Raw genomic sequence first — 24216 nt, forward strand, 5'->3', positions numbered from 1 at the left:
TCAAAGGAAAGGGGCTCTTTTCACCAACAGAGGCGAGGCCAGCGAGAAACAAGTCTCCCAGTGCCAGCTACCTCGTTAGCTCGTTCCTCGGAAGCCTGATAAGAATTGATGAGGGCGTTTTATAGGCACTTTGAGACAGGGGCCCGCGGAATAATTACATTTGACATCGGAATAACAGCTCCACAGTCCAGCTATTGGGTTTGAAATTCCATTAAATACAACGAGAGATACGAGGTTAAGATTGATTTAAATTTGCATACATTTTCATATATTTAGAGGGAAAATAAAGGAAGCGCTGGTAGGATTGCCCGCGACACTTTCCCTGAATTCAGCTGGGCTAACATTTCCAAGCGGCGATAAGTGAGTATCTGCCATTTCCATTTTTAACCGCGTTTCGATCCGATTCCGTTTTGAAACCCTTCTGCACAGTTTCAGTTCTGCTGCCCGTTCTCAAGCCGCCGCCGTGGAGATATCATTTCAATCGTTTTATTTTTATTATTATTATTCTGCAACCCGTTTCGCTTTAAAGCACCCTCGGTCCGGAGAACTTCTGGGAGGAGGGGGCAAATTGAATTGCAGTGTTGGCCGGCGAGATTTGGCAGGGCCGGAGCGACTTAATGTAACAGCATCGTCTTTTTTAAAAAGAAAAAAACCCGACTGCAATGTCTCTCTCCTGTACACCTCCCTGTTTGAACTGTCCACCCACCCTCCACAGGATTACCACCGGGCTCTCTCCCTGAATCCTGTGTGTTGTCTGAGTGAAGTTTGTGATGTTAAAGGCGTCCCCCCTCCCTCCCTCCCTCCCCATCCCCTCCTCCATCGTTTGGAGGGTGGGTTGGGGTCTGTATTCTTGCCCCTGTGTATGTGTGTGTGTGTGTGTTTTGGGGAAAGCTGTGAACGGATTCCTCCCGGCATTCTCAAGGTCAAGGGGACAGGGCGAACAAACATTACGACTCCCCCCCCCCCATCTATCTGACCATGTAACTTTCCGAAAACAAGTGAAGCACTCGGTGAGCCATCAAAACGCATCATGCCTAAGGTTGACAGGAGCAGGAGGAAGAGGGAGACAGGACTTGACAGTAAAGCATCGTGGCGAGTATTTTGAGTTTGATAAAGCAGTCAAATATCTGACCTTTGAACGGCGTGATTTTAATTTATAATTGTCGCCTTGCTAGTACGCCGCGCTCAGAGGTGAGGAGATCACATCAGTTACTGAAGGTCGATTTACGGCTGGTTATTTTAGTTCGATTTGTCACGTTATTTAGTGCTGAGGCTATTTCTCTCCCCCCCCCCCCCCCTAAAAGGCCCGATTGAGGAACTTGCCTCCTTAGCTCTTTCATGTTAGACTAAGAGGCGCTAACTTTCCAAGTGTAACAGATGCGGCTCTCAGCCGCCCTTTTATCCTGATTTCCTTATTCATAGACACATTTTTGCGTCGATGATCTCGGTTACCATAGAGAGAGAAATAAAAGAGAGAACAGTGGTCACATTATACCATATATCCAAGGAGCAGAATAAAAAAAAGAGACCAATTCAAACAAGGAGAACTGGCCGGACACGAGAGAGGGACAGAGCGAGCATCAGGGTGCTGTAACAGACTGCTAACTGCAACATTAATATATATATATAATGTCGAATCATTTCTTAAAATATATATAGTGTTAAAGGATTCCATCGATAGCAAAGGGCACACTTTCGGCCCAGGTTTACAAACTGTTGGTGGTTGGATTTCTAAAGGAGTTGGGGGGACTGGAGGGAGGAGGGGGCGAGAGAGAGAGAGAGAGAGAGAAAAGGCATAAAACCCCGGACTCCAGACTGTCAATCAGTGCTACGACCTTTTAGACTGGAGCTTCACCTGCCCTGTGTGAGCAACGTCTGTTACAAAAACTGCATTGTGCCGCGCCAGATCGTGTTGAAATCCACCCCCCCCCCCCCCCACCCCGAGAGGCGCTTTCTCCTCCCTCGTCCGCGCGAATTTGGTTTTGCTTTAAATGTCGAATGCTTCAGAGAAAGTGAAGGGGATGGGATGGGGGTGGAGGTGTGGGAGGTTGGGTGGAGGTGGGAAATTGCAATGATGGTCACTAGCTAAATCGGGCGTCCATCCATTGAAAGTAGTTAAATCGGAGACGTGAAACGTCCCAGTCCTTCTCTCATTTGTTGTCAATTAAGCCCAGTCCCGGCGTTTTCATGAGGTAGCAGGAGCTCACTCAGAAAGATATTAGGCTGGGAGGTTAGCGTCGTTAGGTTTTTATATTAGCAAGGTGCAATTTCACTTCATTCGGTCAAACTTTTATCCCATCTCTCTCTCTCTCTCTGTGGATTCAGTCCAGTCTTGCGTCCACATCCTCAGCAACCAATACATCTATAAACACTCTCCCCTCGTTAGCAACGAACTACGGATATAGCTTAAGAAATCAGATTGTGGCATTGTTTTTTTTTCAAAAACTAATAAATCCAATTGCAATTCTTCAAATTGTCAAACTTTCCCTGTCAAATCATCGCAGGAAGGTGGAAGTTATCCACTGCGATTTGCAACGACTAAGCCCTTTCAATGTATAAAACTAAAAACACAGGAGGCTTGGTTTTGAGCTGACAATCCTGCAGCAATTTATCTGGAAGGACTACGCTCCATTTAATTTTGAAATTTTCTTGATGAACGGCGCGTTATTCACGAAGCAAGTGAAATGTTCTAGCAAGTGCTGGTGATTTGAGATTTCTATAATGTCACTGCTCCAACTTTTGTCAAGGCTTTGGGACAGGTTAGAGAAAAGGACGTGACACAGTTCAGATAAATATGCAATGTGTGTGTGTGTGTGTGTCTAAACACCGAACACTCGCTGAGATTATTTGGGATTTCCCAGTGCGTGGTAAATTGACCGCGAATATGTGTAATTAAATATTAAAGATACAGGAACAACAGCAAAAATCGCTGGAGAAACTCAGCGGGTCTGGCAGCCTCTGTGGTGAGAATACAGAGTTAACATTTCGACTCCAGACATCCTTCTTCAGCACTGAAGTTTCTCCAGCAGTTTCTGTTTTTGTTTCAGACCTCAGCCATTGGCAGTTCTTTGTTTAGTTAAAGAAATAGTCTATTTTTTTGTGGGTTTAGAATCGTTACTAGAAAAAAATGCTTATTTGGCTACACTTGCCGTACCTTGTTCGCCTTCTCACATCTTCTGAAATTCAGTCAACATGAGTTGTCATTGTAATATGTTACCAAACGGCTGTCTGTTTCAATTAAGTCTGTTCCATATTTTGTGAGCTTTAATCGGGCGCTTGTCAAAGATTTGCAGCTTGTCCGTCTTATCTCTTTGACGCTCAGTTCTCTAATTTTAGATCTTTATCCTTCGTAAGGAGTGTGTGTGTGTACGAGTGAGTGAGTGAGAGTTGCATGTTATGTGTACATTGCAAAGTATCAGTAGCCTTCCTGCGATATGTCCGGAATGAATTAATGCTGACGGTCCATCTCGATGACAAGAACTCTGGAAGCAAAAAAAAACCCCACAGGATTAAACACTGTGTCGCAGACCAGAAAGATTGGAAAAATTGATGCACGGGGCCAGATAGACCCATTGAATAGTGGAACAAGATCCAGTGCAGTGCAGGGCTACCTGGCTGCAGATTTTGATCGAAAATGTGGTTATGTACGGAAAGAATCTGTGTGTAAATTATCCAGCATTTCAATGGAAAATCTCCTCAGGAATTCTCTCGGCCTAATTCGGCGAGACCCTGTCACCGTCATTTCATTTTAATTCAAGTAACCGGTTTGTGTAGTGTCGCTAAGGGAAGGGGCAAATATTAAACGCAGGTTATTTAACAGGGCAATAGATAAAAGTTAAGGTCTATTTTATATACATATAAAAGACCGGTTCGCTAAATCCCTCGTGCTAATAATTTTAAACAAGCGATGACGGTGCAGTGCATGCTTTGACGGGAGGAAGGTTTGTGGCTGGGCTCTTTTTGCAAGTGGGAAAAAAAAATATGGAGAGCCCAGTCCGGAAAACTGCTCCAACAATCAGCAGATGACCCCCTCCCACTCTCTCGCGCACCCCCCACCCCCACCCGATCGGTGGCCGGACCTAACGGATCCCAGGGAATCTGGGAGCGGGGCTGAAACGAATGTTAAACGGATACTGACTGGATGAGCCGTCCATGAATCTCAGCGCGACTAGAAAAGGGGAGGGTCACCCCTTCGAGCTTGTTTACAAATACAGATTGTAACGTTGACGCGATGTCAGCCCTGGTACCAGCGGTGCTCTGATCTGCTCATGAGTGAGAGAGACAAGATTACCTCCAAACCTTCCCCCTCCCCACATACACACAACAATGTTGAAACGTTTGCTTAAGCGAATAAGCCAACTACGATTTAAAAAAAAAATAGTCCTGTACTGGCATGTCTCGGACGGCTCAACAATAAAACTTCAACACAAAACAACTTTTAAGGCATAGAGATTGATCAGAAAGCAATTAAACGTTGATTCGGTGTTATTGGATAACTATTAATGAATGAATCATAACTAACAATCAACTTCTACGTTGTAGAACCACGCTCCTGACGCACTTAGTTGTTCAACGTATTTCTTAAAAAAAGAATCTTTGCATTTTCCCTATCTTGTGACTTGCGGCCATTCATGAGCATTCAGGGGTCAATTATGGGATGCCTCCGAACCTCAGCGCACAAAGCAGGAAATTGGTAGAAAAAAAAATCGAATTGCAAACGCTTCACGACCCACAAGAGGATAGTTCTAAAGCAATTCTTGGGTGTCACTGAACTCATTGGTACAGGTGTTGGAAAGGAGTTGAGCAGCAAAACGTTTAGTAGCAGTCTCACCTCCGACCACTTTCAGTCACCCATCACCCTGGTTTATTGAGGCGCTTATTATTGATTTTCAAACCAGGAAGTTAAGGCGTCCCAAGGCGGGCTGCTTTGCCTGTGGCTTTATCCGCTTGTAACCATTTAACGGTGAATATTTGCCCCCACTTTAGCGCAGGGTACCCTTTCGAATGGTCACCGTACCTGTTTCCAACTTTCTGAACTGGGATTTGGTCTCCCCCTGTGATTCGGTTTTTGCGGAGCTTCGGACAGAGCAATGGCACCGATGCTGACAAATGCAGGCGAGTTTCTGATTACTTAAAATAAAAGTGTCAAATCGATCAATTCTGGCTGCTTTCCATCGTTTCAGACAACTAGGTAGAACAGAATGGTGTTTGGGAATACTAGCTACCTTAATGTTTCCCCTCAAAAGCAGTTCATAACCAATCGTGGTACTATCTAGAAATGAGCTCCTGTTCGTCCTTGTGAATAGATTTTCATTCCTCCCAACTCTGAACTGAAATAAATCCAAGTCGTATTTTATTTGTTTGATTCAATATTTTTTTTACCACAGAGCACAACGTTATCAAAGCCAAGGAAGACACTGATCTGGCTTTTGATTGATCAATGCCTCTTCACTTACAGAGCTCAAACTACAGCTCGTAAAACTTACAGGTATGTGCTGCTCCCGAGACCCCAGTCACTTATTTGCCTACTTGACTGGACAAGTGTGATCTTTAAAAGATGTTGTTTGCAGCTTGGTCCAGAAATTGTAGAGAATTCGAGGAGAAAAGCAGGCAGTTTTGTCCCCGAACTGTTCCTCCACTTCCTCCCCGTTATGTTTTGGGCTTGGATTCAGCTGTCGTGGATTGCTCGTTAAAATAAGATTCTTTTTTTTTAAAAAAAAAAGGGCGACATTTTGTACTTACGTTCTAATGTTGAACCTTATTTAATTTGAGAGGGATCTGTGTTCACCACCTCCCTCCCTTCACGCCCCCCTTTCCCCCTAGAAAGCAGATGGAGCCCCCGATGTGTAGAGTTATTAGGGCACCATTGGAGGACAGTCCATGGTAGCTGTAGACCATAAGGTGACACTCATGTGCCCAACAACATCTCAATGCTCCGAGGATTTCTGGGGTTTTATCTGATCTGCAGTCAGGAATCTATTTTTCTCCCTCAATTATCTCGGAGGATTCTTTCTTACCCCCCGCGCTCTCACATCCAACGAAACATTTGGCGTACTTTTATTATTTCAAAACCCTTTTCCTTTCCAGGAAATTGCCTTTTAAACACCTGGAGAGAATTCATGCCATGGGTTAAAATCTGATCGTTATTAACGCCAAATGAGGACTTTCCTTTCAAGTCGTTTTAGAGAGGCGAGGTGTTAGGGACAAAAAAAAAATAGATCGAGGTTATGTTGTAAAGCACTCCTGTGTGAGACTGGCATTTCACTGCTTCAAGAGATGAATGTGAGGGAGCTGGAACTGGCGTGATGAATCTCTGTGCTGTTCAGACTGGGGGGGGGGGGGGGGGAAAAATCTGTCCCTTCAGTAAAACAACTTTCTTTAAACAGTCATGGGAAACTGAGAATTGCGGGCAATGTATGCAATTACATGTTCGCCATGACCTCTCTCTCTCTGTCTATATATACATTGCTGGAGAAACTCAGCAGGTCTGGCAGCATCAGTGGCGAAAGAGTAGAGTCTAGTGACCCTATACATTAACCGTGTGATATGATTAATGTGGCGTGTGTTAGCTGAGCAGGATATTCGATGTGTTTGAACAGTATCTATGTAACATCCCTCGTTAACCGACAAGACTTAACGTTCAAATCAGAGACATGTACCAAGAACAGGAATTGCATGGAGTGTTAATTAGCAGTCGTGAAGGGGGGTGACGGGTTAGTATTCCTTGTACTGGCCCATTAGGTCAGCAATCAATAAGGCCCATCACAGAGATAATCTACCCTTCCACACTGGATGAATTTTCGTTGGGTAATCCCAGAATTTCTTTTCTACCCCGATATCTAGGCACGGCGCTAATGTTACTTCGCTTGCTAACAAAACCTAAGCATCTCCCACATTACAGATATGCTGCAGCTGTTCGCCGCAATGTCTGTACAAGATAAACACAAGGAAGGAGGCTGCTTCTAATGCTAACACGGCAGGGTGAGAGAGGGAAATCGCCATTCAGAAAGCCAGGCGTGTTACAGAATGATCTAGGCAGTCTGCTCCCAGCTTACGGATACATTTACTGAGCTCATATCATAATTTGTTATTGGACAGTAATGAAAACAAAAATAATGATCGTTTCAGTCAGCTTTGTCTCCTTTATGAAACGCTTGTGCCTTCCATCTAATTAGAAATGTTAAAAGTTAGATTAATCAAAAGTCTGTGCAGCTTAAATATCCAACCAAGAGAGATTTCGTGCCTTCCATTTCAGATCGAATTGGAAAGTTTTCACTGCTAAACGCACGCTCCGTCTGCAGAGAGTTTGTCATGTATAGCTGTTAGTGTTGTCTGGATTTATTTGCAGTCTGGGATGAGAATTCCGCTTTCCCACCAGGACAAGGTCAATCCCGTTGGATGCCCATCTGATTCCCTCTGACCTGCTGTGTCCCGCACTGATACCGATGTGATTTATAAGGCACGTACAATCCGCAAAGTTAATAATTGTGAAATTGTATACAATAAAGCGTGCAACGGCATTGAGTGTACACATCAACTCGAATAATGCCAGATGCAGCTCGCATTGTGCCCTGTCAACCAGCCCTCAAACAAAGTCAAAGAAGAACACTCTGTGCATTAATGGGAGCCATTCAAAGATTTCAGCTACGTGCTCGCTGGCGTTTTGCGGAACAATGTAGATGTTGTTGATAGCTGGCCATTCTAATATCAATACGCTACCGCTATAAGTCTTATTCTTGTTGTTTCGGTTGAATTAATAGACGGGGTTATATTACATTAAGAAATGACACGCGAAACTCCATATTTCACATTAAAAATAAAACATGTCTGAATGAAATAAACTTAAGGGAATCTGGACGAAGCACCGTCCTTGGGTGACCAGTTCTCTCTGCCCCATCTTCTAACTCCAACACTACCCAACAAGCTCTGGGTCACATTAATTCAGACGAAGCACACTGAACGCTATAATGAGAGTCTAAATTGTTTAAGGCTATGTCAGTCGCACGTAATGATCGACAGAGTAGCGCGAACACCCCAGGAACAGGATCAGCACTTTGTAGTGCCCCGCATCTTAACGAGCTCCTACAATTAGGACACTGGCCTGTTTAGTTTCGAAGGAATCAGCCTCCCTCCCCAGCTTTGGTGGTTTCCTTTGGATAACCCAGTTATCCAAATATCTTCACTCCCCATTTTGTTTTTACAATGCAGGAGATGGAAGACAAATTTAACCAGGTCCGGCTGCTTGAATCTCCAACAATACGAATGGGAGGGATTTTGCCCCCTCTGTATCTCTGGCAGTCTCGGCAGTCTGCATTATGGTTTTGTCCTGGACCAGGTGAGCGCCCAGGGAGAACACACAATCGCTGTCAAAACCAGCACATTCCGAAAGGAGAGGACAGGAATCTCGCTAACCACGTCGTTACGCACAGGACAATTCCTCCCCCCTCTCCCCCCCCCCCCCCCCCCCCCCCCCCCTCCCTCCCCCCATCCAGAGGAATCAGAGAATAATTTCTGTTTTTTTTACAAGTGTTAGTACTTGCAATCCCTCATTGTAATATCACGGTCAGTCAATGCTGCAAAGGAGCGTGAGACAAACTGCAACCTGAATCAGCGGGAATGGGCAACCAGGGCTCATCACTTGCTTAACCCGAATATCTGTCCTCAGAGTGGCCAGAGGAGGCCAGTGTTTTTCGTTAACCGCAGCGAGCGTTCCAGTTCATGAGCTGGGACCAGACGCCAGGATGTGAGCGCTCACAGTTCCTAGAGCAACTGCCTAGACCGCTGCTGCTGCAGTGAGACCCAGCTATCTCCCATTCTGTTAACACAAGGGTAGGCACAGTGATACATAACGCAACTAACCAGGGAGAATGGGAAAATGAACGCGCTTTTACACAAGCAGGGAGTTTTTTGTGAACTCAACCATCCCACTCCTCCTGCCACCACACCTTTTCTTTAAGCTCGATCCAGACAGGCAGACAGGCAGAATACAGGCTGCGCTGAAAGCATTTACCCGGCCAATTCAGGTTGCCCTGGAAGGAATAACGTTCGCCCCTTCAGCTAATGGCGTTCGTTTTAGAGAAACATCTGCTTGGTTTTTGCTATTCGAAGTAAGAGTGGTGTTAGAAACAAAGCCAAAACTTGCTGAAAAAACTCAGCAGGTCTGGCAGCCCCTGAGGAGAGAAAGCTGCGTTAACGTTTTGGGTCATTTCCTTAGAACTGAACCGGACCCGAAATGTAAACTGTGATTTCTCTCCACAGATGCTGCCAGACCTGCTGCATTTTTCCAGCAATTTCCGTTTGGTTTCTGATTTCCAGCATGTGCAGGTCTTTTGATTTTCTAAGAATGGTATTTCTTATTTTTGGTCTATTTATTGGTTTAACCAATTCGGAGAAATCAATTAAATATTGCTCGGTGTTATACATCACCTCTTAAATGTTTCGTAATGAAACATGTCTACAACAGTAATTAGCATCTTTACAATAATGGATATCTTTACAATAATGGACATCTTTACAATAATGGATATCTTTACAATAACATTTTATTTAACTCTTTTTATGAAAGATTCTGTGTCACTATACTGGTAGTGGATTGGAATTTCAAGATGAAATTTACGAAGGTACCTGAAAATGTTGCAAACCTACATGAGGCTACATTAGATTGAGTGCCTGCATTTCATTAAAAACAAATAATGGAATGGTACATCAGTACATTTTGAGATTTATTTGAACAACAGTTTGAATATTATGACGAATAGCAAACTATTACATTAGGAATTCTGAAGAATCTTTCTTTTTTACCAATTTCAAAGGTTCGCTGAACACAGGGATTACATCTTCAGATCGAATTTCAGCGTCTTTTATTTGATCATGTATGTTAAAAGTATTCTGTTTCAAGTTCTCAACTTAAACTCTTTGAATGTCGATTAATTTAAATATTATGTTTAGATGGAACCAGGAACTGTTTGAACTCAAACTTTTTGTTAATTTCGATTAGGTGGGGTTTGCGAATGGGTAGCTCTCCGTGTTGTTAACAGTGCCATAAGTGTTTGGAAAAACATTACTTCTTTGACAAAATAAATTTATTTGATGTCATTATGGATGTTTTAAATCTGGCAACTACTCAGTAAAAGCGCATGAATACTCGGCAAGTACGTTAAATGCTTTACAATAAATAGCCCTGTGAGAAACCCTGATTGGATTAAGGGCTAGGTCAGATGCTCCTGTTGCTTCTTTTTGGTGTCTGATGACTTGTTATATCACAACCATATCGTGTTCTATTAATACATAGAGAGTCAATAACATTCTTTATTCTATATCAGAGTTAAACAAAGGCATTCTGTGTTCTTTTCCAAAAATACGTCACGAAACAAGATGTCACACAGCCAGCTGGAGGAAATTAATCATTGATGAGTTAGAATGACGGCCCCTTCTACAATTTATTTCAATATCAAAAACGCCTGTTGTTTTTGCCATTTGGAAATCTAGGCTTGTTCTAGTTTACCTTCACTCTGAATCAACTAACGGGAGCACTTTACATATTAACTAGCTAGACATCAGGGACTGGAAACAACCAATACGCATAATACTCAAGGGAACAGAACTCATGAGAATTATGTCATGGACTTCGATGTATCTTTCAAAACTGCTGTGATGTGCGATGCATTATCTATCTATCTATCTATCTATCTATCTATCTATCTATCTATCTATCTATCTATCTATCTATCGATCTATCTATCTATCTATCTATAAGGTAGCCATTTGTGTGAAGAGTTAATAAATTTCATCTTTAAGTTAGAATGTCAAAAATATTCATTGTTTACATGATCAAATTACTGTAACAAATCTTAGTTTACTGCACTAATTTGAATATTCAGATTAAAAACATGCACTGACTTACTACCAATATTTCAAATTGATTGTGAAAGACTTTATTCCGTCTTTTCATTGTCAGTGAGTTGTTTAAGTAACTTTACCCTTTATTGAATAATTTCTCCAGGATTTTTACAATAAAGTCAATGCCTTTTACCACTGCTGGAACATCTATCTCAGAAAATATTGGAATCTTTTGGTTTTGTCTTATTGTATTCACATTCTGAACACTAAATTACCAATTATATGTGTCACAAACTTCACAAATTGTAATTAGATGTATGCACACATATGTGGGAAACAACAAAGACTTGCACACTTGCAAGGTGAAATATGTTTAATATTTAGAAGGGAAATCTATGATAAATCACAAAGAACTAACGTGCTTGGCAAGTTGATGACAATTCAGGTGGATTTAAAATCAACTGAAACTGACAGACCTGATACAGTGTTTTAGCACTATCTACATTTAGTTAACTGTTTTATTGGCTTCAATCTTTTTGTTCAACTTTTTTTTCTCTCTTGCTGCTTGGGAGGTACCTCTTTTTAACATTTATATTTAGCTTGATGTTAATTTATATTAATAATGCTGTACAAAGCTAGTGTCCTGTCATTACTATAACACAATTACTCCAATACTGCCTCAAGACAATGCTGCAAAATAGATAGAATTGTTGAACAATGTCTAGGACTTCAGGGCTACATTAAAATCTGTTGATTCTTATCATAAAAATATATTTAATTAGCAATTTCAATCCCTCTTAGATAAAAAGCACAATATAAGCAATTATATGATAACTTTACAATTATTGCAGTAGATTGTTTCAATACATTAAGAAAATGGCTCACCAGACTAACTGACATATTTGAATAGATTGCACTTTGTACCAAGCTAATACCAGAGGTAGTTAATTTGATTCTATTTTAAATGTGTCAGTTTTAAAATATAAAACAAAAGAGAAAAAATCACTATGGAGTGAAGACATTTTCTACATTCATTTATATTGCAGTGTAGACTTGACATGATTCGCAAATTATTCTCTAATTGTTTTTAAAGTAATCTTTAAAGATGCTTGCACTCAAAGTTAATCACACAAATTTAAAACATAGCCTTAATTTTTCTCTCTTTTTATTGTCTCTAGTCCTGAGGCCGATTCGCCAAACTACAATGCAGCTTCATTGACAGTGATAACTGCAGTACTTCATCTAAGTGGGCATTTTCCATGCATGAGGCCATAGCATGAGTGTTGGTATGTAATCTTATCTTGGAGCTCATCACAGATTTGTATCTACCCACCTAAAATCAGCATACTAATCCAGGAAGTTGGGGATCATTACTGGAAAACATCAGGTTTGAAAACCTTAGTGAATTATTTTTGTTTTTCTTTTTTCCTTTATATGTTGTCGTTTGGCTGAGACCAACCAAACCCACCCAGTGCAATGATTAAAGTTCAAGATTTTCTTGATCCATATGGTGCACTGTGGCTTTAGGGTCTTCAAATGCAAGTTAATTTTCAACCCAAATAGAAAGAAAACACAAGTTATAGTTGATCAAAATTTTCAATAACATTTCTTATGAGATCAAGTATAGTGTTCAAGATGGTGAAGAGCATTTATCAGGCTTTAATTATGTTTACTGGCATTTCTTTGTATAGATACAATGTTTTTCTTGAAATGTTGTAATCTGTTGTATCTGATATTGTTGATAGATCTATAAAATACTTTTTGTTGTATTTGTGAACACAATTAGCATAGGTTTTTAAGCACACTTGTTGCATTTTAACTTGAATGAGTTCATTTTTTCTCTGTTGCAATTGAATAAAGAAGTATACAAAGGTATTTTGATTTTGTCATCGTAAGGAATCTAAGTATTATTAAATTCTTTTGATTATTTTGAAAGTCATAATTGCTCTAAAATTCTGCTGAATATTTCGATTATACTATAACTCTTGAAATTATATTTTTCACTTTTATTGTTGGCATTCTAGCTTGTTACAATTAAGAACACCAAGTACTATATCAGCTTCCTCTTCTTTTCATGATTTTAGATGTTTCACATCATCAATTATAAATGTTTTCCTTAGCTTTTGCTTTAACAAACTTAACCTTTGCCTGGTTCCGGAATTATATTATCTGAAGGGAATACACTTGATCTCATTAGCTACTACTGGGTTCAGAAGCTTTTTTTTAATGTCTGGATCATGCAATGTTTGAAAGAGGAATGATTAGAGGAATCACTGAAATAGCCAGCTTTTTGAATTCCAGTCAAGGTAACTTTGCAGATTGTTTAAATGCAGAACAGTGATTGGGAATTATATCCAAGAAACAGATTGAAGTCCAAATCTTCTGATACAGTACTATGAATAAAGATGTTAAATTAACATAATGATGATGTGTGTTTAATTTCTATAAGTACACAAAATAGGAATCATATCATATCATGATCATTAAAACAGCAGTAAAATAATTTCATTTTTCTTTTAGAATTGCGTTATTCATAATCACTCTGCTTGTCCTGTTGAAACTTTATATAGTTGAATATATTTATGGCAATATGAATTCATAAGTTATTGCTTGCCATCTAACAGCTTATTTGTAATTGTTGCAAGGGAAAAATGGATAACAAATCAAATTAAGTACAAAATGGGTTAACTATCAAACCTAAGAAAAGCAATGACCTGATGTTGATGTAGCAGGGCATCTAATAACATCAGACCCACACACACACATTTATATTTTTACAAAGCTTTGCGTTACAAGTTGTGTGGTGTAAGTTGATAATGAGGCAGCTGCAACTTGAGTGCACAGGGAAAATGATTATGTATCTCCTTTACCAATCAGACTAAAAGATTGTGAAATTAACAGTGAAAGGACTGAGGAGGATGTGTGCATTAGTGTGGGTAGATTCAATACCAAATCAGGGGCATAGACAGGAATAAAGAAAAGATTGAATGAAGGGAAATGGTAAAAAAGAGACAGAAAGAGAAATAAAAGCATTTAACATTAAAATAAAAATTGTAGTTAAAACTTGAATGAATTAGACTTCACTTGCATAATAACTAATTTTCAGTGCCAGAGAGGTTGATTGGCAGTAATGAACAATTCCAACATTGCTAATGGGGTAATTGTGCTTTTAATTCTTGAGCAGCTTTGAGTAAATTACTTGCTATTAGTCCTTCTTGCTGGTATTATTCTTGACTAATGATACCACATGGGGAAGGAAGCCCACATGAAGTCTTCAGCAGAAATAGGTTCAATCTTGCTTATCACATGGTATTTAATAGCTAGTTACATTTCATCTGGGATACATGATTATTGCTGTGAAGTTATCAGGTTCAACTCAAGAGTAAGTACACGTTATGCTAATGAGGTATTCTGATAATGTGAAACAAACACGCACGTTGATTAGCTTCTCCCAGGGTCAGCCCTTTATATCCTAATGGGCTGGGTTTGCCTTATGAAATTAATTCATCCTTTCAAGTACAATCAGGTATATAGCTTCTCCTCTCAAACTTCTTTTGCTATAGAATTCCTTGTACAACTGTTAAAATTATTTCTAGAATTGTTTCAAATAAGCAAAGCATGTTCACCACAAGCTATCTTCCCTCAAGTCTCTAACTTAATAAATTCAATCAATCTGGAGGCTTGACTATCCATCTGATCAAGTATGTGTTAGACTTGGATGATACGTGTTTCTATCTTCAGAGGACACTTGATTCAACATTTGAACTCACACTGGATTTTGTTCTAGCTGTTCAGGGTCTTGACATAATTCGCTAGGTTCAGTAGAAGGCATGCAATATATAGGCTGAGGGCATCATGGACAGGCATCATTGGCTGCTCACCAACCATTTGTAAATGCATAATTAAGGGTCAATTGAACCTGTTAAAAGTTCAAGTGATCCTGATAATATACTGCCAATGCAAAATTCCAGTTGGCATGGGCAGGCAGGCTAAAGTGGGATTTATGATTTTTTAAAAGAACGTACAGACAATTATGGGAAGGATGTGTCCTGTGCTTAGACCATACCTTCTATGCATGCCTGAAATGTGTAGCTCCCACATCCTTATCAGCCTCCTGCTCTGCAAAATGCACACCCCCATTCCTTTCACCCTCTTCCTTAAGCTTTCCACATGCTCCCTGACCCAATCGCTGGATTTACTTTCGATCATGATACATCTTGGCTCAGCCTGCAATACTGGAAGCACCTACAGCTGAGCTGTGGTGCTGTCAGTTCTGCTGAATGTGGAGGTCCTGGTGTTGGAATGGGGTCAACAAAGTTAAAGGTCACACAGCATCAGGTTATAGGCCAATAGGTTTATTTGGAAGCACAAAGTCCTTCATCAGGTAGCTAGTGAGGAAGCATCATACCACACAGAATTTATAGTAAAGAATCAAAGTGTCATACAACTGATGCGATGCATTGAACAAATCTCGGTTGTTGTTAAGTCCTTAATCACTTAGAATGGGGGTGCAGGTTTTGATTGATTAATATGTAAATCCTAGACAGACACAAACATGCACACACAAACACACATACACACACAATCATGCATACAGACTCACACATACATATATAGGTCTATGGGGTGAATTTGCATTTGCAGATTTACAATTATATATACATTCTATTTTATTTGAAAAACCATTCAGTTTGTAGGCAGTCAGTCCATGTCAACATTTTATAATTTCCTACTTTGGAAATAGAACCAGTCTGACTCAAGGTTGGGATACAAACAAGACTCGAACCTCATACCTTTAATGCATTGTCTGAGCTGAGGTGTCATCTTTTTAAAATAAAACCTTAAGCTATCTCAAGACTGTGACTTGAAAGAACGTTTAGAATTTACTTATTGATCAATCAAAACCTGCATCCCTATTCTAAGTCAGAGTGGTGCTGGAAAAGCACAGCAAGGTAAAAACAATGACTGCAGATGCTGGAAACCAGATTCTGGATTAGTGGTGCTGGAAGAGCACAGCAGTTCAGGCAGCATCCAAGGAGCAGCGAAATCGACGTTTCGGGCAAAAGCTTTGCCCGAAACGTCGATTTCGCTGCTCCTCGGATGCTGCCTGAACTGCTGTTGTTTTCCAGCACCACTCTAATCTAGAATCTGGTTTCCAGCATCTGCAGTCCTTGCTTTTATCTAGTTTTTTCCCTAATCTAAGTGCTTAAGGACTTAACAGCAATCTAGGTTTCTTCAATATATTGCATCAGTTGTATGACACTTTGATTCTTTACTATAACTTCTGTGTCACATGATGCTTCCTCACTAGCTACCTGACAAAGGACCAGTGCTCCAAAAGCTTGTACTTCCAAATAAACCTGTTGGACTATTACCTGGTGTTGTGTGATTTTTAGTTCTGCTGGAGATTTGCCAGCAGCTTCTCAGAGTGGGACTTCCTCCCAAGTGAGGGATAGCTGTCTTGAAATGAGGCAATGTAGCTTATCCATGCACCTTATGGCTGCAGTTGTGATTGCAGTGTATCATTCTTTTGGATGTATTAGTGAGGTATAATTGTTGCTGATTTGATATGGGTTGGATGACAATACTATTCCTGTTGAGATCCTTGATCCACACTGTTTGACCTTGTTCCAGACTTGGTATTGGGGTGAAACCATGCATTGATGTTAATCATTTGTTGTTGATGAAATTTCTGGTCTTTCTTTTATCAGCGTTTTTGTTTAAACTTTGGAGCTCATTGAGTGATGCTTATCACTTTCGAAGCATAGTGAGTTACAATTTTACTTTTCTCCCCATTAATAGTACTGACGGTGGGAACCACATTGTAATGCTGTGGAATTGGGTAGAGCTAACAAGAAGTCAATATTCTTGTATTAGAGATTTTTTATGTTTGGACTCTATGTTCAGCTTTGCCATTTGACCAAGGATATCTTGGTGGATGAGCGATGTGTTGGAATCCTGAAATAGTGCTAAATTTTCGAATGTTTCATTGGCAAATTGTGGTTCATGTTCTGACATAACCACATTCGGGATTCTATGAATGGAAAATATTTCATGTAGGAATTGATGACTGCATCCACAGTAGTAGAGTGTACTTTCTTTAATTTCTTTTGATCCATTGAGAGAAATTGTTGATCGTTATTAGATACCATGGCCTTCAAAGACAGACAGATCAGTTCCTATGCATGGGAAAGGCAGGAGGAACCAACCAATATTTCCTTACATAACAATGTATAATACATATCTGATAATCAGTCATAAGACCTGCTTTCTATTTGGTTAGTGATTCCAGCCACTGTACTGAAACTTGAGATCTAGCCCTGCATTTGGTGATGTCTCAGTATCCTTAATGTACCTTGTCAAGGATATTGATCATAGTGTTGGAGGGATACTAAGTCTGTCATCAAAAACCAGAAGTCATCAATAATAGTGAATTGTTGTCTGTGTCTGACATAGGTTTTCTTAATTAGGTTGAAGATAGTATATATTAACATGGCTATTTAATAGAAGGTGGAGAGATGGGATGACAGGTCATTTTTAGGATGGTTTGTGTAACTAGTGCTATGTCACAGGAATCAGTTTTGGGGCCACCATTGTTTATAATATATATTAATGACTTGGATGAATGTACCAAGTTTGCAGATGGCACAAAATAGGTGGGAAGGCAAGTGGGAAAGATGACACAAAGAGTCCGCAGAGGCATATAGACAGGGGGAGTGAGTGGACAAAAATTTGACAAATGGAACAGTATGTGGGAAAATGTGAAGCAATGTGCTTTGGCAAGAAGAATGGAGGAACTGAATATTATTTAAATGGACAAACATTGCAGAAAAATACTGAACAGAAAGATTTAGAGTCTTTGAGCAAGAATCACAAAAGGCTAGTATCCAAATTTAAAGGATAATAAGGAAAGAATATTTGATGTTGGCCTCAATTTCAAAGGGAATTGAGTTTAAAAGTAGAGAGGTTTTGCAAAACCTATAGAAGGCAATAATCAGACCAGAGCTGGAACTCTGTGAACAATTTTGAGTACCTTATCTAAGGAAAGACATACTGGCATTGGAGGCAGTCTAGAAAAGGTCCAGTAAGCTGATACCAGATATGATGGGACTGTCTTATGAACAGAGGTTGAGTAGATTGGGCTGGTACCCATTGGAATATAGAAGAATGAGTGGTGACTTCATAGAAACATACACGATTCCGAGGGGATTTGACAGGGTAGATGCATAAAAGCTGCTTCCCTTGTGAAAAAATCTAAACAAAAGGTCATAATCACTGAATAAAGGGTTGCACGTATAGACAGAGATGGAGATGGATTTATTCCTGCAGATGGTAGTGAATCTATGGAATTCTTTACCATAGTTCTCTGTTGAGGTGGGTAGTTAAATATATTTACAGTTGAGATAGAATTTTAATTAGTAAGAAAATCAAGAGTTATGAAGAAAGGGTAGGAAAATGGAGTTGAGGAGTGGTATGGTGGGGCTGACTCAGTGACCAGCACTGCTGCCTCGCGGCGCTAAGCACCTGGGTTCAATTCCAGCCTTGTATGACTGCTTGTGTGGAGTTTGTACATTTTCCCCATGTCAGCTTGGGTTTCCTCTGGGTGCTCTGGATTCCTTCCACAGTCCAAAGCTCTGCAAGCTAGGTGGAAATGTAGGGTTACAGGGCTGGGGTGGATCTAGGTGGGATGCTCTTCAGTTGGTCAGTATGGACTTGATAGGCTGAATGATCTGCTTCCACTGTGATTCTATGAGGATTATCAGATCAGCCATGATCTCAATGAATGGTACAGCAGGCTGAATGGCCTGCTTTCTGCTCCTGCATATTTTGGTCTTGTCATTAGGTTTCCTTTCCAGCCAGCTGTCTATATAGTGTAGACATATAGTGAGACATTTGCGATCATTTTTCTGTTCCTTTTTGCCGAAGTCAGGCTTTGTTTGTGCCACTGGCTGTACTTTTTTTTGCTTAAGAATCGGTATTGAGGTTGTCAGCTAATTATTTATCCACTGGTGTAAAATTGTGAACATTCATTGGAGAAGCCATCTGCTAATATCTGCAATTCACCAAACACATATTTGGTCTCAAAAATAAATCACATGAAATGAAGAGAAGATCATTGTATCCATGGACCCATCTTTGCCAATTCTACTTGATCGAACAATGGGGTCAATGGTGTATGACCAGTCCACATAAGATCCATGAAACCAAGTAAGTAATCTGAAAATCTCTCTCAGGTGTTACAACTCCAGCTGGTGTTATTACTGGATAAATTAGATCACAGAATGAAATCTGTTTTGATAGATCATATCTTGATTTTTTTCAAAAAATTAACGTGGTCTTTCACTAAAACGTAAGTGCAGAAAGCTGCACATTCAGTTTAATTAATAAGACAGAAGATTAATACACAAAGAAAAGTAAAATAAAACAAAGCAAGCTACCTACATGAAACACGACTTGCCAAATCTCAAAACACACGGCAATACAAAATTCTATCTACTCTCCAAACACCATCCATCACTTTATATTTAACTTTCCTTCCCTGTCCAATCTGTAAGTTTTACTTAAATGTTACTTCTTGAGTTCCTTCCTGTGTACTGTGAATTCTTTTCCCCTGGAATACTCACACAACTGAAAGCCTATACTGTGTTAGTCTTTTAATAATCTGCAGAGTTCGAATCAAACAAAATTTCACAAAATTTACTGTTTCACTGAGGTAATTTATTCCCTCAATTTCTCTGAATAATCTTTTTTAGAGGAGATTATACTTGCTTTTGACTTCAGTTAACTCTCCTTCAAACTGAATCCAAAAGTGAATAAATTTTAAAACGTCCTCATCCAAGCTTTTGCTAAATCTAATGGCTTAATGCCTTATCCCTCCTATTGTAAATACCCTCATTATATATTAACTTGTATTAACATTCCAGCCAACTTTGCTGTCACCTTCTCTCTGTCACATGCTGGCTTTAAATCATGATTCTGGAAGGTCAAGCTGAGTTAATTTGTTAAACCCTTTTCAAAAGCAAACCAACACCTGTTAGTATAAAACCTGAAAGTCTAAAACAAACGTGGTATTGTATGTAAATCACCCACTTTTCTTTACAAAGGACAATATAAAGTGGAGATTCTAGTCCAATGGTTGCGTTTGAATTGCCATATCAGATAATGCTCCAGATATGTAACATATTGGTTTCCTGTATCCTTCCAGACGCTCTTGGAAGACAACTGCTCCAGTGACCTGTGGGTGAGGCATCCATTAATAGTTGGGATTGATGGATATAGTAGTTGGCAGAAACATCTGTGAAGGTCAGAATGTCTCTGATCTTCTGAAAAACCTCTTCTGAATGAATGTCCCAAAACCACTCTTCAGACTTGTTTGAGTAAGCATTTCCAAGCTTCAGTGATGGTTGCTAAATGAGGTAAAAATGTTTCAAACTGGTTTACTATTCCAGAAATATCTTTAAATCATATACTTTGCAATAGGAAACTCTTTTACTGCTTTTTTATAAAGGATATTTGGCGTCTAGGTGCATAAATCCCTGAAAATTGCCACCCAGTTTGATAGGGTTGTTAAGGAGGCATATGGTGTGGCGTTTATTGGTAGGGGGATTGAGTTTCAGAACCACGAGGTCATGCTCCAGTTGTACAAGAACTGGTAAGGCAGCACCTGGAGTATTGCGTACAGTTCTGGTCACTGTATTATAGAAAGGATGTGGAAGCTTTGGAAAGGTTTCAGAGGAGATTTACTAGGATGTTGCCTGGTATGGAAGGAAGGTCTTACGAGGAAAGGCTGAGGGAACTGAGGCTGTTTTGGTTGGAGAGAAGGTTGAGAGATGACTTAATTGAGATGTATAAGATAACCAGGGGGTTACATAGAGTGGAAGGTGAGAGCCTTTTTCCTCGGATGGTGAAGGCTAACACGAGGGGACATAGCTTTAAATTGAGGAGTGATAGATTTAGGACAGATATCAGGGGTAGTTTCTTTATTCAGAGAGTACTAAGGGCGTGGAATAGCCTGCCTGCAACAGTATTAGACTCGCCGACATTAAGGGTATTTAAATGGGCATTGGACATACATATGGGTAATAATGGAATGGTGTAGGTTAGATGGGCATCAGATTCATTTCACAGGTCGGTGCAATATCGAGGGCCAAAGGGCCTATACTGTGCTGTAATGTTCTATATTCTATGTTCTATGATATGGGGACTTTATGTTATCTTTGTCAATATGCTTCTGCAAGGACCAATATATCAGCCACATGGCATATAACACCTTCCAAACCTTGTAGACAATTCTAGATTGGAATATTGGAAGATATTTGGAGCTGAGGTAATTACAAAATGTAATCTGTTGAAAAGTATCTCCCGAACTAAGTGATGAACGTGGAATGCAGATTTGATAGTTTAACTAAAGGAATCTGCCAGAAACCACTGTTGGTATCAAGCTTAGTGAAGGTCATACTTTAGGTGAATTTTCATTAGCTGTCATCTACAGTCATGGGTGGATTTTTCTAGCCACTATTTTATTAAGTTGTGTAAATGATAGAACCATTCAGTTTTGGGCTGTGAGGCAGCAGTGCTAACCACTGTGCCACCGTGCCGCCCATAACTAAAGGAATCTGCCAGAAACCACTGCTGGTATCAAGCTTAGTGAAGGTCATACTTTAGGAGAATTTTCATCAGCTGTCATCTACAGTCATGGGTGGATTTTTCTAGCCACTATTTTATTAAGTTGTGTAAATGATAGAACCATTCAGTTTTGGTAGGATGACCATGCCTGGTCATTAATCTGTTGGTTTTGTCAGCTGTGAGATGATGTCAGTGTTGGCCATCCCCTGTAATTTGTTTCTCACTTGCTCCATTTAAGGATGATGAATCTTCCTAAGTGTGTGCAAGCACAATAGTTTAGTACTGAAAACAGCAAATGCTGCAGATCCCAATGGATCAGACTGCATCCATGAAAAGAGAGCAAGCTGGCATTTGATGTTTTCAGTACAGATTCCAGACTCTGCAATAATTTGTTCCCACACAATGATTTGGTGTTTTTTCTTAATGCAATGGTATATTCCATGAAAGATTTAACCAACTCAGTGATCAATTTTAGATATTCGTTTTTGAAGGGTAATCCAAGATGGAGGACGGGAAAAGTTTGTAACTGTAACTGATGCTCCATTTTGAGGTATTTTAAGTGTTGGAGGCGGTTTCCGTGAATTTCAGGAGCAGCAATTACTGTTTCATATGCTGTTGCAACTGTTTTGGAACTTAGGAGAAAAAACATGTCAAAGCAACGGCACTTTTAAAAGGGAGAAAGGCAGACAAAGGCAGCGAGCACATAGTCTGTAAGGGAGAGAAAGAAAGAAACCTACAATGCTAAGTGACACAGCAGTGAACCTGCACAGTTACTGCCTTTGCTGGTTGAATTCATGTATCGCTGGACATCGGAGTGTCTTTACTAAAATTAGCAAACAGTGAAATTCACAACTGATCTTGGAGGAACCTGTTTGGGAGAGGTCATAGCACAGAAACAGATAAGTGAATAGTTTTAAGTATAGCCTTGCTGTAAATCTACAATAGTGAGCAGAGTGGGTTCTTTTTATTGGGATTGGTCTCCTGATTAAATTTTAAAAATATAAATCATTAGTATTAAGTTAGCCTGGAGCAGTGTTTTGTAGAGCAATAAGATGGTGCTATTTTCTGGGTCTGTAGATTGGAAGGAGCGAAATGGCCTCTAGTAGAGTGATATGTTCTTCTTGTTGGATGTGGGAGTTTTGAGAGAGTTTACAGGTTACTGAGGATTATATCTGCAATAAATGCTGTTGGTTGCAAATCCTGTCAGATCAAATGGATCAGTTGGAGCGACAGTAAGAGGCAATGAGGAATTTACAAGAGCTAGGGGGTGTGATGGATGGCAGTTATAGGAAGGGAGAAAAGCCACAGATACAGTCAGGTAGATGGGTTACTTCCAAGAAAGGTAAGAGAGGTAGACGGGTAGTACAGGAGTCTTCTATCGCTATCCCCATTTCAAATAAGTATGCTATTTTGGAAAATGTAGGGGTGATGGACTTTCAGGGGAATGTGGCACCAACAGCCAAGTTTCTGGTATCAAGACTGGTTCTAATACAATGAGGGGCACATTGGGTTCTAAGCGATCGATTTTGTTAGGAGGGGGAATGGCGTTTTTGATAAGGGATAGCATTAAGCTGTACTTAGGAAGGATATTCCCAGAATTTCATCCAGGGAAGTTATTTGGGTGGAATTGAGAAATAAGAAAGGGAATATCACCTTATTGAGATTGTAGATCCCGATAGATGTAATGGGACTAGATCCACGAATAGTCAGCAGAAATTGAGAAACAAATTGGTAAGGAGAATTCAGTTATCTGTAAGAATAATAGGGTAGTTATGGTAGGGGATTTTAGCTTTCCAAACCAAGACCAGGACTGCCATGGTGTTAAGGATTTAGATGGAGAGGAATCTGTTAAGTGTGTACAAGAAAATTTTCTGAGTCAGTATGTGGATGTACCTACTAAAGAAGATACAAAATTTGACCTACTCTTGGGAAATAAGGCAGGGCAGGTGACTGAGGTGTCAGTGGGGAGCACTTTGGGGCCAGTGACCATAATTCTATTAGATTTAAAATAGTGATGGAAAAGGATAGACCAGATCTAACAGCTGAAGTTCTAAATTGGAGGAGGCCAATTTTGATGGTATTAGGCAAAAACTTTCAAAAGCTGATTGGGGGCAGATATTTGCAGATAAAGGGACGGCTGGAAAATGGGAAGCCTTCAGAAATGAGATAACAAGATTCCAGAGACAGTATATTCCTGTCTGGGTGAAAGGAAAGGCTGGTAGCTGTGGGGAATGCTGTATGACAAGAAAAATTGAGGGCTTGGTTAAGAAAAAGAAGGAAGCATTTGTCAGGTATAGACAGGAAAGATCGAATGAATCCTTAGAAGAGTATAAAGGCAGTAGGAGTATACTTAAGAGGGAAATCAGGAGGGCAAAAAAGGGCACATGAGATAGCTTTGGCAAGTAGGCTTAAAGATAATCCAAAGGGTTTTTACAAATACATTAAGGACAAAAGGGTAACTAGGGAGCGAATAGGGCCCCTCAAAGATCAGCAAGGCAGTCTTTGTGTGGAGCTGCAGGAGATGGGGGAAGTACTAAACAAGTATTTTGCATCAGTGTTTATTGTGGAGAAGGACATGAAAGATATAAAATATAGGGAAATAAATGGTGACACCTTGAAAAATGTCCATATTACAGAGGAGGTAGTGCTGGATATCTTTAAATGCATAAAGTTAGATAAATCCCCAGGACCTGATCAGGTGTACCCCAGAACTCTGTGGGAAGCAAGGAAAGTGATTGTTGGGCCTCTTAA

The sequence above is a fragment of the Chiloscyllium plagiosum genome, chromosome 15 (assembly GCF_004010195.1).
Source record: "Chiloscyllium plagiosum isolate BGI_BamShark_2017 chromosome 15, ASM401019v2, whole genome shotgun sequence".
Taxonomy (NCBI): domain Eukaryota; kingdom Metazoa; phylum Chordata; class Chondrichthyes; order Orectolobiformes; family Hemiscylliidae; genus Chiloscyllium; species Chiloscyllium plagiosum.